Raw genomic sequence first — 17389 nt, forward strand, 5'->3', positions numbered from 1 at the left:
AAACACACACACTTTCACTCGTTCCAAGATTGTTACGAGACGTTTCCCAAAGGCTGGTAATGGACTGGAAAGGGAAGATACAGCAGCGCACAGCAGGCCATCCCTGACCTCAGGTCAGCCTGGGAGAGGAGACGGACACCAATGGAGATAGTTACGGAAAGAGGTTCTAGGGGGAGGGTAAAACTCAAAGTGGTAGAGCGCATGCTTAGCACGCTAAAGGTCCTGGGTGCAGTCCCCAAATGAATAAAGCTAATTACCTCCCTCCCACACCAAAAAAAAAAAAAACAACCCTAAAAAAAAAAAGAGGTTCTAAACACGCTACATTTCCCTAGTTCCCCTCATAGGTCTGTGACCATCTTTCATCAACTCCCCTGTGTTCCCGCCTGCACACCCCCAGGCTACTCCGGACCCCCATGTGGAGTCGGATTAGCCGATGCCACCCCGCCCCTGGTACAGCACTGCCTGGCGCCCGGGCTGCTGCTCCTGGCGGGCGGGGCCAGCCCTCACCGCCCACAAGCGTCCGTTCCCAGCAGTGGCGGGCACCCCTCCCAAGGGTCAGTTGTTTTTCTTCTCAAGCCTATTTCTGTCAGTAATACTTGTTCCTTCAATTAATACATGTGGTTACACGTTGTGTTAATCGATGAAACATGAGAACAAAAGTAAAGCTGTTTTCATGACAACAATTTTAGCTGGTAGCTAAAACAGGCTGCTGCCAAATGGGGTGTGGGCAAGACAACTGTAAAAGATGAGGGGAAAAAAATCCTAAAAATCTGCCCTCTTTGACAGCTTCACAAGGGTCTTTCAAGTTCCGCTGAATCTAAAAAAAAAAAAAAAGAAAAGAAAAAAAAAAAAGAAGCTGGAATTCAAACTCCTTCAGAGAAAAGGCTTCCACCCCCAACCACAAAACTGGTGAAAAAAAAAAAAATGAACGTTTTCATGGCTTAAGTTAAAACAAAATGTTTGAGAATCTAAGCACAATTTTTTTACATTTCCCTATTTGAACCAATTTTTTGGTTAATTGGTCAGCCGACCGACTACCCTACCATCCTGTCAGGAAAAACAAGCTTCTGCAGCGCTGCCTACACGTTGGTGGCCCCCCTTCCCCTCGGTCCAGACATCTTTGGCCAAACCACCCCCTGAAACATGCTCGCTGTCAGGATTTCCCACGGGCTTGTCCAACCACCAGGTTCCCCAGGGCAGCTTTCCATCCCAGCCTGTCCACCAGAGACGGGCACAGCACAAGCACTGTGTAAATGTTTACCAAATGGATTATCTATCTAATGCAGGAGAAAGCATCCCAAAATCGGAGGATCTGTATGCATGATAAGGGTGCTAGTTCTAGGGGGCAGCTTGTTCAACAGAACAATGAAACCATCTATGGGGAGATTCACTCTTGCTCTCCCGCGTCAAAGTCAGGCATCCATCCAATTAGGGTTAAATAGAGAACCAAGAAATTATCAGATAAATCTGACCAAGAAGAATAGTTTTTCAAATCCATTACTCAGCCTTTTACCTTTTCCTGCCTATTATTTATATCTGTATCTGTATCTGTACCTATGGCTCTTTTCCTATCTTTTCCTATGTTTTGGAAAAGATGGGAACTGAATAGTTTTTTCAACTGCATTTAGCAAAGGATATTAAAAGTCACCTTAAATTCGATCTAGGGTTTGATCTGATATATGTAAATAAAACTATAATGAAAAAGAATATGAAAACGAATATATACGTGTGTGTGTATAAATGAAACATGATACTGTACACCAGAAATTGACACATTATTGTAAACTGACTACACTTCAATAAAAAAAAAAAGCACTAGTACAAAAAAACAGGGTTTTCAAATAGGTAAATCTGAAAATTCTGGCGGCTTTCAGGGAACTCAGCTCTATGCGTAGAAATAAAGTGTCTCATCAGAAAAGTGGCTCTAAGGACAAAGTGTTAGCAGAGCACATGGAGCAGGTCAAACTGCGCTGTCACCAATCCTGGGATATTCAGTCCCACAGAGAGTCAAAACACGATGGCAACCACCTCCCACTGTCCCGAGATGGGATGTCCTGAGCAGCCACCAGATGCTCCTTGTTGTTTGCAAAACCACAGTCGGAGGAGAGCCAAGCCCTGGCAGAACGGCCTCGCCACGTACTGAGGAATGTTTCAGCTGTGACCTCGTCCAACTTTTCTCTGGTGGTCAAGCTGCTTGTAAAATCAGAGAGGCTCTCTGGCCCACGTGGCAGACTCTGCTGGCCAGAGAACCTGGTCTCTCTGGAGACAAAACCATGTTTACAAAAGTGCTCAGAAAAGCTGACTGTGCCCTGACTGTGACCACCGTGTGCCCGCAGGGTGTCATATTAGCGACTCACTCTGCTTGGCCCCCAGAGAAGAAATTCCCTAAGGAATGTTCCAGATGGCAGGATATGGATCATGTTTGATCTGGTTTTAAAAATTCTAATGCTAAGTGCCTCATAAATTTACAGTTTGATGAACTAGCATTGGGGTGAGAGTCTTATCATTTGAGGTCTATATAAACTACGGTACAGGCTACTTTTAAATTAAGGACTGCTTGACGGAAAAATTCAGGTTATTTTAGGTTTACGTCTGCGGTAACATTATATAGAACACGAACAAGTAGCATTAGGCACACGGAGTTATTTTAACTTCAAGTGACTTTTAGATTAAGGACACAGATGGCCTCGTGTCACATGTGGTTCAGATTTATCAGACACGATCATAACTTAATGGCCTTGAGTAGATTTTATCTTAAAGTAAAAGAACACATTGCTTCTGTATTTGCTTCGAGAAATCCACCACATACCATGTGGGGATTCTAAAAGGCGATGCTCAACCTGTCCTAGCTTCACCCCAAATCCTGGAGGGCCTGGGAGATACTAAGTGTTCTGGGCCTGGTACATGTGTCATTCTGGAAGCTTCAGCTTTACCTGGCTCTGAGCCTGTCTGTCTGTCTCTAAGCTTTGGTGTTTTGATGTCAGGCTTGTGAACGAGGTCTGCCTCCCCTCAAAGTACTCTTGGCTGGACTTGTGAAACGAATGCTTGGAGTGGAATGAAAAAGCCGGGAAACGGCTCCCATGAGGGTAGGCTCTCCAGTGGAGGGGGTCGGGGCTGGCCTGGGGGCAACGCTGCCTGCCCGTCCCTCTTCACTAAATGTTTACTGACTCTGTAATAACAGGAATGGCCTATGGCAGTTTCTGGGAAATGACAGGCAGGTTTGTGTTAGTTATTGTTAATTAACATAATAATAATTAACACGCCTGCATTCCTCTAGAAGGGAAACTCTACTGTTACTACCTCTTGCTTGCCAAGAACCAGACTGTGCCCTTAACTTTAACTACTCAGACTTTATCTATAAGGGTTAAGGCCACCAGGCTCCACTCATTTATACAGGTTGAACAATAGGGTTCATTGTCACGACCATCAATAACCCCCTTTATAGGGAACATAACATCAATATCCTCTCAATCCATTGAGATTTGCAAATGTTAACCGTTACATATAAAAATAGATTAAAAAACCAAATTTTTTCTGTATAGCACAGGGAATATTCAGTGTCCTGTAATAACCTTTAACGAAAAAGAATATGAAAACAAACATATGTATGTATATGTATGACTGGGACGTTAAGCTGCACACCAGAAATTGACACATGGTAACTGATGATACTTCAATTAAAAAAATATATTCTCTCACTCCAGAGAAGTTTTTGTTTTTATTTTTATACAGGAAAATGAGCCCCCCAGTTTGCAGGGATTCAGCAACACTGCAAATACCAGAGTAGACTGAGGGTCTCCACCTCCACCACACACAGGACCATCACAATACATATAATCCTAAAACACCGTGGAATTCTGAATCACTAATGAGAAATAACAATACAGTGCTGGTGTTAACTGCGTTTTGCTACGATGGATAATATCATAGTAGGTGAGAATGAACAAGTATGTTACAATACATATTGTCCCTCTTGGCTAACCAGAGCACTGAAATGTATAAAACCCTCACATCCTTGGGTTTATATAGATGGGATTATAGGCAAGTAGCCTTGCCTGAGATTGCAAGTGTGTGTGTAGAAATGTACACACACACACACGACCCACTTCAAATAGGCTTTCAACTTTTAATTTAACAAAAATTCAACTTCTGGGATGAGAGATACAGATAAAGAGAGAAAAAAGAAAAAAAAAAAAGCATGGGGATTTTATCACCTAGTCTGGTCAACGAGCTTGTGTGTGTGTGTGTGTGTGTGTGTGCGCGCAAACCTGCACACATGTGACTGTACACCCTGGAGAGGAGAGAGAGAGAACTGGGGTCTGTCTGGGACTGGGGGCCTCTCTGGGTCTGGGGGCCTCTCTCTGTAAACACAGCATCACACAGAGTGTGATTCTGGTGTTTCACAATATACATTTTTCATGCAACAAGGGCATAAGGTGTAGGGTCTTGATATGTGAAGTTTACTTTTTTTTAACTAAAGAATAGTCGGTTAATTTCTGGTGTACAGCATAGTGATTCAGTTATACACACACACACACACACACACATATATTTGCTTTCATATTCTTTTTCATTACAGGCTATTGCAAGATACTGAATAGAGCTCCCTGTGCTATACAGAAAGAACTTGTTGTTTATTTTATGTTTTATTTGATGCTCAGCAAAACAGCTGCCAGTTCCAACCATGGTGGGAAGGTTGGGGTGACAGACCTAGAGAGACAGTGTCAGGTGTCCGGTGTGGACTTTCCTAAGTGATAATTTTCGGAGATAATTTTGATTAACTCTTTTCAACTTTTATGCTCTTCCACAAACCTGACTCTACAAAATGCAGCACCAGTGACACTGGGTTGTGATTTTTACATAAGTGTCTTCACTTCACATCACCACTGTGTCTCCACAGCCTCCAGAGGGAACAAGCAAGGGAGCAGCCCCACCATTTCCCTCTGTTTCGATGAGCACCTTTGGGGGCTGTCAAACTGCAGTCGTTGGCTTACGGTCACCCACCAGCTTAGTCTCCAAAACCATCTTTCCGGGCCACGTGGATAAGAGCAGACACCATGCCTCTCATGGCTGAGGCTTCTCTTGTTCATTCAGCACCTTCTCTCCCCAAGTGCCCCCATCACCAAGATCCCACTCTGCTCCGACACCTGCACACACAGCCGCCACCTCTGAGTCCCAGCCACTCTCCAATTTTCTAATAGTTTTGATGAAAATGTATAAACAGTCAAAGAGGATGGTACAAAATCCCCCTTCTCATCCAGAGGCAGAGCGCTCAGACCGACCTGGATGAGAATTCCAGCTCTGCCTCTTGAGAGAGCAGCGTTACACTTCCAAGCCTCTGCTCCTCACCTCTGATTCAGCAGGGATCCTGTTACTTAATGTCATTCACTCATTCATTCATTCAACAAATATGTGTCAAATGCTTTCTATGACCAGACACTGTTCCAGGTGTTGGCAAAGGTTGGGCCCGTTTCTCCACAGAATTTTACATTCTAAAGGAGTAGAGATGAGGATTACATGGGAAAACAGACACCAAAGCGCCTGGCAAGGAGTGGGGTCTGGAAGAGATGACAACTGGGCTTCTTCTGAGCACATGGCCCAGGGAGGATATGCTGGTCACCGCCAAGGTGCAAACTCAGGGGCTCTCAGAGAGCTGCAGAGTTAATACAGGGAGTGGAGTGACTTCACACAAAAGAGAACGGAGGCTCACAGCAAACTGAAGAGTTTCTACCCTATTACATGTTTTATATTCCATTTCTCTGTAGTACTGTCTGGGTAAAGAAAGTGTGGTATATTTATACAATGGAATACTAATCAGCCATAAAAAATAACAAAACAATGCTATTTGCAGCAACATGGATGGACCTGGAGATCATCATTCTAAGTGAAGTAAGCCAGAAAAAGAAAGAAAAATGCCATATTATATCACTCATGCATGGAATCTGAAAAAAGAAAAGAGAAGACACTAATGAACTCATCTACAAAACAGAAACAGACTCACAGACATAGTAAACAATCTTATAGTTACTGGGGAGAAAGGGGGTGGGACGGGATAACTTTGGGAGTTTGAAATTTGCAAATATTAACTACTATATATGAAAATAAATCAAAACAAACTTCTGTATAGCACAGGGAACTATATTCAATATCTTGCAATAACTTTTAATGAAAAAAGAATATGAAAACAAATACATGTATGTATATACATGACTGGGACGTTATGCTGTGCACCAGAAATCACATTGTAACTGACTGTACTTGAATTAAAAAAAAAAAACTTTACATACTAAAAAAGAAAATTATTTTTTTAAGTATGGCATATTAAAAAAACTGGAGGGAAATATATTTTTAAAAGCTACCATTACATAATTTCAAGTTTTAAAAAAAAGCATTCTAACTATTGTATTTAAAATAGACAAACAACAAGGCCCTACTGTACAGCACAAGGAATTAGATTCAATACCTTATAATAGCCTATAATGAAAAAGAATATGAAAAGGGATATATATATATATATATATACACACATAACTGAATCACTATGCTATACACCAGAAACTAACACATTATAAATTGACTATACTTACATTTTTTTAAAAAAGGCTAACTACAAATAAATAAATAAAAATAAGCAGTCTTAAAAAAATTTTTTTAATTCCATTTCTTTTCTGCAATGAGCTAACTGAACAGACCACACCTCTTCTGGCAGATATGGCCCAGGGACTGAGAGGATGGGACCCCTGAACAGACGCTTCATGGAAGCCTTAGAAACCCAACCGCTCTTGGCAAGCGGTCATCCCACCCAGGACATCTGCGAAGGTAATCAGGGTGACCGTGTGCTGCCTTCACAGGAAGAGGGTGACGACAGTGGCCTGTGGCGTAGCCTCCTGTTTCCTTTTCTCCATCAGCAGCAGATGTAGGTTTGAATGCAGGGGGCCACTCTCTTGTTCAGCACCCTGTGCATGCAGCAGCCCAGGGTTGGTAAAGGCTGGAGGCACACAGGCCCCAGGGCTGAAGCTATGGCCATCTCGGTGAAAAGCTGTCTCCTGGCACAGAGAGCTCCCACTGGCTCACCAGCCCCTGCTGCTCTGGTCCTGCTTCCACGAGACAAGGCCGGTCCCAACACAGTGAGATGGGCTTGCCCTCCTCCACGCCACCCGTGGCAGGGCTCAGTAAATGGCCGTGAAGCAGAAGCAGGGCAGGAGCACCTAGGTCTACATGACAGCCCATGCACAGCACCCAGAGCGGAGGCTACCTTTGGCATCCTTCCTCCCACAGCCTCATTAGCGTGAGGGCCTCCATGGCGGGATGGTCCCCAACACAAGCACATGAACAAACCAGTGGCACCTCCTCCTACAATGCCCCCACTGCTCAGAGCACTCCCTGAGCACATCCAGAGCCCATGCACGCAAACGGTGGGTGCCGTTACTTTCACAGATTTGAAGTCAAATGACATGTGCAAATTTCACTGAAGAAAAGATCCATAAAGCCATGCTGATTTCTGACCTGGGAAAACATTCTATAGAAGAGGGGAAGGAGTGTCTGAAGCTGTTTCCAGATAGCAATTCCAAAGAAGTTTAGAATGATAGATAGCTACACTGATAAAATAAGGATGGAGACTCCCAAGGTGAGTGACTATTTCCAAGGGGACAATACTGATTCAGATGAAAAGGTTGTACGGTGTTAAGAAAAAACTCTGCCTCTGCCAAGGCAAGTTGAATGAGTGGATGGAATAAGCCAATTCTCCTTCCTTCCTCTCCTCAGTCTTTTGTTGTTGCTGTTCCAGAATTATCTCAGGTATTTTGGAACTTAACTCTTCTATACGATTTGGGTTTGCCAAGTTCCACAAGAACTCCTTTTAGTTTAGGGTTGCACTGAATACATTGATTAATCTGGGGAGGCTGGAACCACTGAAGTTTTGAGTCTTGCCACCCTGGGACATTAGAGCATACTTTCATTTTTTCAGGCTTTCTTTTCTTTTTTCTTTTTTTAATTGAAATATAGTCAGTTACAATGTGCCAATTTCTGGTATACAGCATAACATCCCAGTCACACACATACATACATATATTTGTTTTCATATTCTTCTTCATTATAGGTTACTACAAGATATTGAATATAGTTCCCTGTGCTGTACAGAAGAAATTTTTATATATGGTAGTTAATATTTGCAAATCTTGAACTTCCAAATTCATCTCTTCCCCCTCCTTTTCCCCTCTGGTAACCATAAGATTGTTTACTATGTCTGCAAGTCTGTTCTGTTTTGTAGATTAGTTCATTAGTGTCTACTTTTTTCTTTTTTCAGATTTCACAGATGAGTGATATCAGATAGTATTTTTCTTTTTCTTTTTCTTTCTGGCTTACTTCACTTAGAATGATGATCTCCAAATGAAGGATCATCCATGCTGCTGCAATGGCATTATTTTACTCTTTTTTATGGCTGAGTAGTATTCCATTGTATAAATATACCACAGCTTCTTTAGCCAGTCATCTGTCCATGGACATTTAGGTTGTTTCCATATCTTGGCTATTGTAAATAGAGCTGCTGTGAACATTGGGGTACATGTATCTTTTCAAATTCAAGTTCCCTCTGGATATATGCCCAGGAGTGGGATTGCTGGATCATATGATAAGTCTATTTTTAGTTTTTTGAGGGATCTCTATACTGTTTTCCATAATGGCTGCACCAAACTACATTCCCACCAACAGTGTAGGAAGGTTCCCTTTTCTCCACACCCTCTCCAGCATTTATCGTTCGTAGACTTTTTAATGATGACCATTCTTTCCAGGCTTTTTTGAATGACCTTTGGCTAAGTTTTGTAGTTTACATTACTAGGTCTTACTTTTCTTATTAGCATCATTCCTGAGTATTCCACTTCTTTGGCTGCTGAACAAGGCCTGCTTTTCATTCTTCTGTAACTAATTACTGCTTGTGCATAAGAAAACTGCAGATCACTGTATGTTGCTCTTGTGATTTGTAACATGATGAACACTCACTGGTTCCAATAGCTTTTCAGATGCTTCTCTTACATTATGCAGACAACAACCATTTTGCCTCTTCTGTTTCAACATTTATACCTCACTTCTTGCCCTGTGACATTTGACAGACTTCCAAAACAATGTAAAATATCACTTAGAACATGGGCACCTTTATCCTGTTCCCAAAACTCATGGAAATGCTACTAAGATTTGCACACTGAAAGCATCTGCGCTAGATGGCTGGCTGGTAGGTAAACCTGGTCAGCTTAAGGACACCTTCTTCTAAATAATCATTCTAAGAGGCCTTCCTTGCTACCATCTCAAAGTAAACACTAAAGGCAGTCTGATACTGTGGTCAGAGCAATGGCCCAAAAAGACAGAGGCCATGGTTTTTGTTAAAGACTTGCCTGCATTATTTTGGGGAGCCGAGGCAAAGCTCCTAACTTCCCAGGCCTGTTCTCTTAGCTGGGAAGTGGGAGGCTTCAACCAGATGACTATTAAAAGGTCTTCCAGGTCAAAATGGAATAATTTTGTGACTCCATGTAGAAGACTGGGCACTACATAAGGCAGAGTTGCTGTTCATTCTTTCAACAAGAGCTGGGTGAGCACCACCTGGCACCAGCACTCTCAGGGCCCCAGGGACACAGCAGTGAGTGGCACACGCAGCCCTGCCTGCACGAAGCCCCCCGTCTGGCTGGGATGATGGACAAGTCAGTTAAGTGCCGACCAGCGCTGTCCAGTGAAGCTTCCTGTGAAGATGCTCCCTGTGTGACCATCCAACATGGCAGCCCCCGGCCACGTGTGGCTACTCAGTGTGCTTGGAATGTGCACGTGTGACTGAAGAACTGAAGTTTTGATTTTATTAGATTTTAATTGAGATAAATTTAAAGACTCCTGTGCGGCTAACTGCTACCATGCTGAACCATACGGGCGTGGGCAAGAATCTGATTCAATGGACTTGAGTACCACCACTGTGCCAGGAACTGTGGGTGGCATCACCCTGGTACAGGAGTACACTCAGGCCCACAAATCACTTACAGAGAAATAAGACACCCTGATGGCACAACTGGAAAAGAACTTGTAGCCGAGGGTAAGACCTCAGAAGCTGAAAGCCGTGGGCATTCAGAGAAGGGAGACTCTCACGTGTTATCTCGCATTGACTATATGACCGATTTTTTCCTCCAAAATGGGTTGTGCTGATGGTGCCACCTGTGCTGAGCCCTCCACGTCTCAGGGCTGCGGTGCAACGTTCTAGATGTGAAGGACTGGAGACAGAGGCTTTCTAGAACACCAAAGAAAATGAAAGAACATCAGCCTATCCTGCTTCAGACAATGAAGTCTGAAAAGAGAGATTCTCTAAATGCCTTCCCAGGGAGGCCTCCTGCGTGCAGTTCACTCTGGAACATTCTCAATTTCAAGTGAATGTGGTCTAGGGCGTAAGATCCTGTGCCTTCACTAACTGAAGAAGTGAGTGGTGGGTTGTAAGAAGGCAGAACAGAGGAGGTATTTCAAAAGCAAAAAAAGTTCATTGTGGCTCTCCTTGTCTTTTAAAGGAAGACAACTGATTGAGGAAATGTTATTTTTATTTCAAAAGAAGACTTCACGAAAGCTCTAAGCTCTTCTATAATTAGCCCCTGACACGATGAATGTCATCCCAGCCCCACAGTGCCATCCCTTCTGCGGCCTGCTGGTGTCCGGAGTGCCATGAAACCCGTGTAGATGCTACAGCAGGGTTACAGACATACAGACCACCACGGCTGAGCCCCTGGGACGTGCCCCCCACCCTCCCAAATCACACGGTGATTCCCTGGGACTCCTGGTCTCCTCCAAGGCTGTGGTGGGCCCTCTTTTAGGCTCAACTGCACTTGATGGAGGCCCCCAGGGGGCACAGGGAGGGTTCCGAGGACCCAGGCTGATGCAGCGTAAGTGGGTCTGAGCTTGTGGCTACACTCCGGCCCCCCACCCTGACCCTGGTCAGCTGAAGGTGTCCGGCAGGGATGTGGGACCAGCCCTGAATTTTGGTTCCTGGGTCACTGTGCGAGAAGACCATGTGCCCAGTTTATTGAGCAAGAACACAGCAAGGGAGTGGAAGAGTGCAAAGGGTTTCCCTTTGCGCTCCCGAGGTTCTGCCGAATGGAGGGCGGTGGGTACCACAGCACTTAGTTTGTTGAAGGAACGCGGGAGATTGGGTGGGAGTGAGAAGATGCTTTCTGCTTCTTAGTCTGCAGAGTAATTTGTCTGACGATGCTGTAGGTAGCAGACTGGAATAGGGCAGGGAATGGAAAGACGGCTAAAATCTTCCAAAGATGTGAATCCTGGGCTTGCCTACCCTACCCTCCAGGCGTCAAGAAGGAACTTTCCAGGCACAATGGAAGGAAAAATGATGTGTCTGTAAATGGAGAGTGATTCTCAGTTTTAGGGAAATTTACAGCCACCACGAGTCCTCCAGAGCCATCTCATGGAGTGCTTCAGAAGGTTAAGGCCAAATCTCCCGGTCCCTGCGGGGCCCACAAGCAGAGCCCGGCGGTGAGGTGGAAAAGGAGAGAGGGAGTGATTCCTTCCCTTCCTGTCACCAGTAACAGGTCCCTGCCTGGTCCACAGCTCCAGGGTTACCTGTCTGCTCCCGCCTCCTCGTGATGTCCCTGGTGCAGGGGAACAGCCCCTTCCTTGCCCCTGAAGCACTTCGCATTTTAACACCATCGGCCTCAGCACATCTGTCCAGAGGAGTGACATACTGGCAGGTGTGCCAGGCACCGTGGTAACAGACAGGGCAAAGAGGGACAGAAGGACGTCGGTCTCACTACCACGGGCTACGTCTGTCCTCAGGGGTGGGGATTCTCACACTGGTGCATCTGCAGGAGGCTGCCGTGTTCTTGGGGCTGAGCTGGGGAAGCCGGGAGATTCAGAGCGTCTGAGCCACTAACCTAATCCCTTCTATTCGTGCCCTTACTCAGCCACCCACATCGACTCTGCTGCCTGTAACGTGCCAGGCAGGGCGTCTGGGACACGCATCTAAGGCACAGATCAAGATGGGTCCCTCCCTCAACAGACGTTACGTCCATTAAGTCACCACCATCATCCCCACTTCACAGACAAGGGAACTGAGGCAAGGAGGTTGAGACACTCACTCAAGGTTAAAGAGCTGGTAAAAGGTCAAGTTTAACTTGAGCCTGGGTAGTCAATACTCCGAACCCTCACGCAGCGCCTGGCTCTTTGAGGATGATTCTGCCCCCAGACCCAAAGGAGTGCAAAGGACGGGGACCTGCTAATCCTTGCAGGAGTGGCTGTTTTAGAGGTTGGGGGCCAGCAGGAGCCTTCAGGAGACCATGGGACAGGCAGGGAAAATCCCTCTTGGGTTAGCAGCCGAGAGCAGGGGGCACTGGAGGGGCTCAAGGTCTGCTCTCCAGAGCAGTCCCAGGTACTGGGACTTGCCGGCAGACAGTGTGGAGAGAGAAGGGGGCCTAAAGAGTGTGGACATGGCTCTCGGGAGCAGCCGAGAGCTTTCCTGGAATCACACTTCTATTCTCTGGGAACTGGACCTGGGGGCATTTGGAGCCCCTGAGACTTCAGGAATGGGGTTCAGCCGTGGTCCCCTTCACCATGGATGCCTCCCTTCACCATGGATGCCCCCCAGATGCCTAATCTGAAGCACGTGTCAGACATCACTAGCATCAGCCCGCCCTCCCAGCTTCCATCTACACCTGAGGCTCGGAGGGCCAAGGTGGGAGAGGGAGGCAGAAGAACCGGGTCCAGGAGATGCTGGGCGGGTGCAGCGTGGAAATAATGCTGGGAGCGTGGGGTCAGGGCTGGGAACCTTGAAGTGCTTTGTAATATTTACCCGCCCTCTCCTCTTTTGGTACTTGAAAATTTGCACATTGAAAACTTACCACCAGGAGATTGCTGCTCAGGATATTAACTCCTTTTCTAGTTGAGACCTGAAGGGCTTGTGCAGCCCCTCTGTCAGCTCCCATGTGGAAACGGGAGCCCAGGGAGAGGGGACCACCCAGCACCTCACACCCAGCTGTGGCAAGTGCTGTCAGGAACCCAGGATCTCGTGTGTCTGAAATCTGGTCTGAAATCAGACTTCTGGTCTACTTCACAGGTGCTGCCTTCGTCTCCCCTGTCAGTGGGGACAGGACCAGGGTCTAGAGGCTTGAGAAGACAGCAGATTGGAAATCATCCAAATGTGGTTGGTGGACTTCAAGATGAAATTTGTTTTGGTTTTGGAAAACCTCACAGTCAACTCTCAAGAAGCTCATCTTTTACAAGCATTAAAAAAATTTCTTTGAGGGGATGGTAACTAGGTTTACTTATTTATTTCTTGATGGAGGTGCTGTGGATTGAACCCAGGACCCTGTGCATGCTAGGCAGACGCTCTATCACTGAGCTACTCCCTCCCCCAGCCCAGGAAGTATTTACTTAAAACAAATGCTCTAAATCCACTGGTTTTAAATTGGCCTTTTCCCCTCCAAAGAAAAAAAAGCACGGTGAGGCTTTTTTCCTTTTTATCAATTGGCATCCCTTAAACAGAGAAGACTGTTTTCAGTCACACCTAGACTGAACAACTTTGTTTGCTTGGAAGTGACGATGTAACAAGTCTTCAACTCACAGACAACAGCAACTGCCTGATTGCTCAGGGAGGGTTTTCTCAGCCAGCAGGAGAAGGCCTGGCTTGGAGCAGCTAAAGTAAGTGTATGGTAGAAATTTAAAGAGACAAAGGGGTACAAGGTGACACCTGAGTCACCCCTTCCCCACAGTAGTTTCCTAGGCCCCCTGCACCCCCAGCCCCCACCCAGAAGCCATCTCTGTCCCCCATTCTCCCAGGGGCTGCTGCTTTAATGGGCCATGGAAACCAGCCCCCGGCACTCCCTACCCCGCTTCAAAGGCAGCGCAGAGGAGGGTATTAGCTGGCCTGCAGGGGGACCTCTGCTCAGAGAGAACCTGTAGCTTCTCAAAGTTCAAAGACCCCTCAGGGACATCAAAGAGCATGGGATGCCCCAGACGGCAGAAGACCTGAGGACAGGCAGCTTCCTGCTCCTAATGACCATCACCCCTTCCTTCCCTGAAACCACACATCAGGAGCGGCTTTATGGCCTCATTATGTGGACTCTGCCTTTTCCTCTTTGCCCAGGAACCGGGGTGGGAGGGGTAGGGTGGGTAGGAGGGAGGGGGGGTATACTCCACCCCACCTCCCCGCTGTGAAATGGTCAGCAGGCCTGAGGGGGCGTCACCCCAAGCGACCCACCTCCAGCCCCATGGCAGGTGCTTGTGCGATGCCCGCAGGACCCCACCACCCAGTGCCTCTGCCTGTCCGCTGCCTCGGTGTGGATACCCCTTCCCACGCTCCCCGCTGGCCGAAATCCCCCTCTGTAAGGCCCAGACTACAGGTCCCCCCGTCTCTGCAGCAGCCTCAGCCCTTTCCGGCTGAGAGGGATCCCTTCCAAGCTCAAGGGCTTCTCTCAAGGCCTCCCCAAGGGCAGGACTTGCCATTCTTTACGCCTCAACAGCCCAGGCCCTCCCCGCAGCCTGGCCCAGTGCTGACCACACAGAAGTGCTAAGGGCTGTTCGTAAATGGACAGCACAGACTGAACAAAATGAAACCAGCTGGGCCGTATCTAAGTCTTCCTCTCAAAAGGTTTCACCCCCGTGGCTCTGTGGGCTCTTTGCCTGTATCACTTAGGTGACAGGGTGAGCTGAGGGCTGCACCTGATGATAGAATTCCCATGAACCCCGTCTCTAAGCAGTAATAAACCAGAAGCAAACAGCCCCGCCATCCATCAAAACAGAAGGGACTATCACCCCTTCCCGGATCTAAGGTAGTTATGTCCGGCCTAACGTAACTCAACACTAGGGAGACAGGACAGAATTTTAAAGGCAAACTCTGCAGTCTTCAGATGACGAGGGAGGTAGCTCAACCTCTGTAAAGCACTGGTTCTCAAACGTGCTCTCCTGGGACCCCCTGGGGAGAAAGCACTGATGCGATGCCGGGCTCTCACCACCAGAGGTTCTGATGTCATGGGTGCCAGGGATGACCTGCAGCATCTGGATTTTTGAAAGGTGACTCTAAATTCCATCAATGTCTGAAAACCGCTGCTACAGCGCTGACCAGTGGTTCTCAGACTGCAGTGCCCACCGGAACCCCTGGTGGGCCTATGAAAGCTCAGTGGGCTGGGCTCCGTCCCGGAGTCTTAATAGAGCAGGTCTAAGGGGTGAGGGGGTCAGGGGTAGGATAAGAATTTGCATTTCTATTAAGTTTCCAAGGGATGCTGAAGCTGCTAGCCTAGGGAGCACACCTGAGAGCCCTCACTGATGGCTTTACTCATAAGCAACCCACCTTGGCTGCAGGCGAGTGTCGCCTGGGAAACTCTGAACATACCAATACCCGGGGCCCACCTCGCACCATGTAAACCAGGATTTCAGGAGGAGGAGCCAGGTCCCTGTATTTTACAGGGGCTCCCAGGTGAGTCTAACGTACTTCCAGGGCTAAGAGCACAGTGTCTAGAAACAGGCGTCCATCCACGCCTCAGCAGGGGCCAGCGCTCACTGAGAGCTGAGACTGGCCTTCACGTCTGCCGGGACCGGGGCCTGTCTGCTTCGCACTGATCAAGACCCCTCCCTTCCTGATGTGACGGTGTTCAAATATTTGAGATCACTCTCTTGGCCTCCTTCCCTCGACTCTCCTTCTGTCCGCAAATTTTAGGGAGAAGTCCACGTTCATAACAAAGGGTGGATGTTCTCATCAAGCTGTCAGTCAAGCAAAAGATTTAGGACCATCACTTCTTGGTGAGTCAAAGTCAAAATCCTGACACTCTTCATTTCTGCTCAGGTTCTCAATTAGGGGGCGAGTCCAGACAGGGCATCACTGTTAGCAGATTCTGGACACACACAAAGTAAAAAGCCCAAATGTTTCATCTACTAATTCTCCTCTGACAGTCAATGTTCTAAGGAACAACTTTCAGGAACAGGCATCACGCTACGGCTGAATTATTAAATGCTAGTTTGTGTGACTCTCGAAGAAATATCCTGGGTGTTATGCACACGGACTCACTGTGTCTCTAACACCAAGGGTTTGTTTTTGCTATTTCCACACAACTGAGACTTCGGGGGCTTTGTCACTGCTTCTTCTTCCTCCTTTTATTTCTCTGAGGCTCTTCTTAAGCCATGCTTTTTATCTTAAAAAAAAACAACTTCACTTCCCCTCATGTAAATTATAGCTTCTTGCAGTAATCACTACTGCTGAGCTGGCATTCAATTTACAGGATAAAAATATATTCACTTGGCCGTCTCAATGACTGTGTACACCACTTGTCCTCAAACCCTCTCTGAATTCTGGCTTGGAACAACTATCATGTTAAGAGGATGGAATGCGGTTTCAAGTGATGCCAGAGTATTGCATAAGCGATAATTGATATTTTTTACCAGCGGCCACTTTGAAGCTGATAATGGGTTATTAAAACAGGAAAAGGGGCCCTCCCCACAGAATCCCATCTGAGAGGTAAAAGGAAAAGGTGTTCCAAACGAGAAAGCCTCCCAGTGTCGATACAGGGTGGTTCCAGCTGGCCCCATCTCTTCCAGAATGTGCGGCTCCAGGCAGAGAGCAGCGGAGGGAAGGAGCCCGCCTGTTTCGGGTCTCCACGCCGCTGCCCACACACCCTCCCCTCACAGCCGCAGGAGCTCCCTGTGCGGGGGAGGCAGGGGTGCTCTGCTGCACCTTCGGGGTGAAGGAGGAGCCCGAAATGGCAAGGGTACCAGTGCCCTGCCATCCCTGTTCCTTCTTTAAAAATAATCTTGATACTGGCCTTTTCTGACATGCCTGCCTTCAACTTGTGTTTGCAGAAGAGATTAGTGTCACATCTGGCAACCCTGATGGAGAGAGCAGAGACTGGCCAGTCTGAGCTGTGAGCTGTCAAAGGCCGCCCTCATCTTTGGCCGCTCCCACAACCAGAGGCTTTTCCTCCAGGTGGGATGTCAGGGAGATTGCGCTGAGCTGAAGGCAGCAGAGGGCTCCTGTACGACAAAGACCATACATAGGTTTCTCCCTCCTCCATTTGGAGATCTTCAAGAGAATCCCCATTCCTTAGGAAAACGGAAGCAACACTCCAATCCTGAATGCACAGAAGGAGACCCAGACACAGGGTGACGGCAGGCCCGTGGGGGATGGGGCAGGCACGTGCACAGGCTGGAGGGACACGCGAGACCCCGGGGGTCACCTCACCGGAAGCCTGTGGCCCTCAGCCCTCCGATCACTTCGGCCACTTGAGTCTCAGCCTCACGAAGCCACCAGTCCTCTTTCAGCCCTCCTGACGTCACGTCAGCACCGATTCTAGGAGGTCCGGGGCGGCATCGCTGTCGGTGCCCCCGGAGGGGAGCAGGGCTTGCTGCTGCGCAGGGTCTCCCCCGCTTCCTGCCC

At 47.4% G+C, this 17389-nt stretch overlaps 1 protein-coding gene across 1 annotated transcript in view; it reads right to left on the reverse strand.

Annotated features, from left to right (window-relative positions):
- Positions 1 to 17389, reverse strand: part of ADAMTS17 (ADAM metallopeptidase with thrombospondin type 1 motif 17) — a 304068-nt gene that overhangs the window by 135111 nt on the left and 151568 nt on the right. The window lies entirely within an intron of this gene.

The sequence above is a fragment of the Camelus ferus genome, chromosome 27 (assembly GCF_009834535.1).
Source record: "Camelus ferus isolate YT-003-E chromosome 27, BCGSAC_Cfer_1.0, whole genome shotgun sequence".
Taxonomy (NCBI): Eukaryota; Metazoa; Chordata; class Mammalia; order Artiodactyla; family Camelidae; genus Camelus; species Camelus ferus.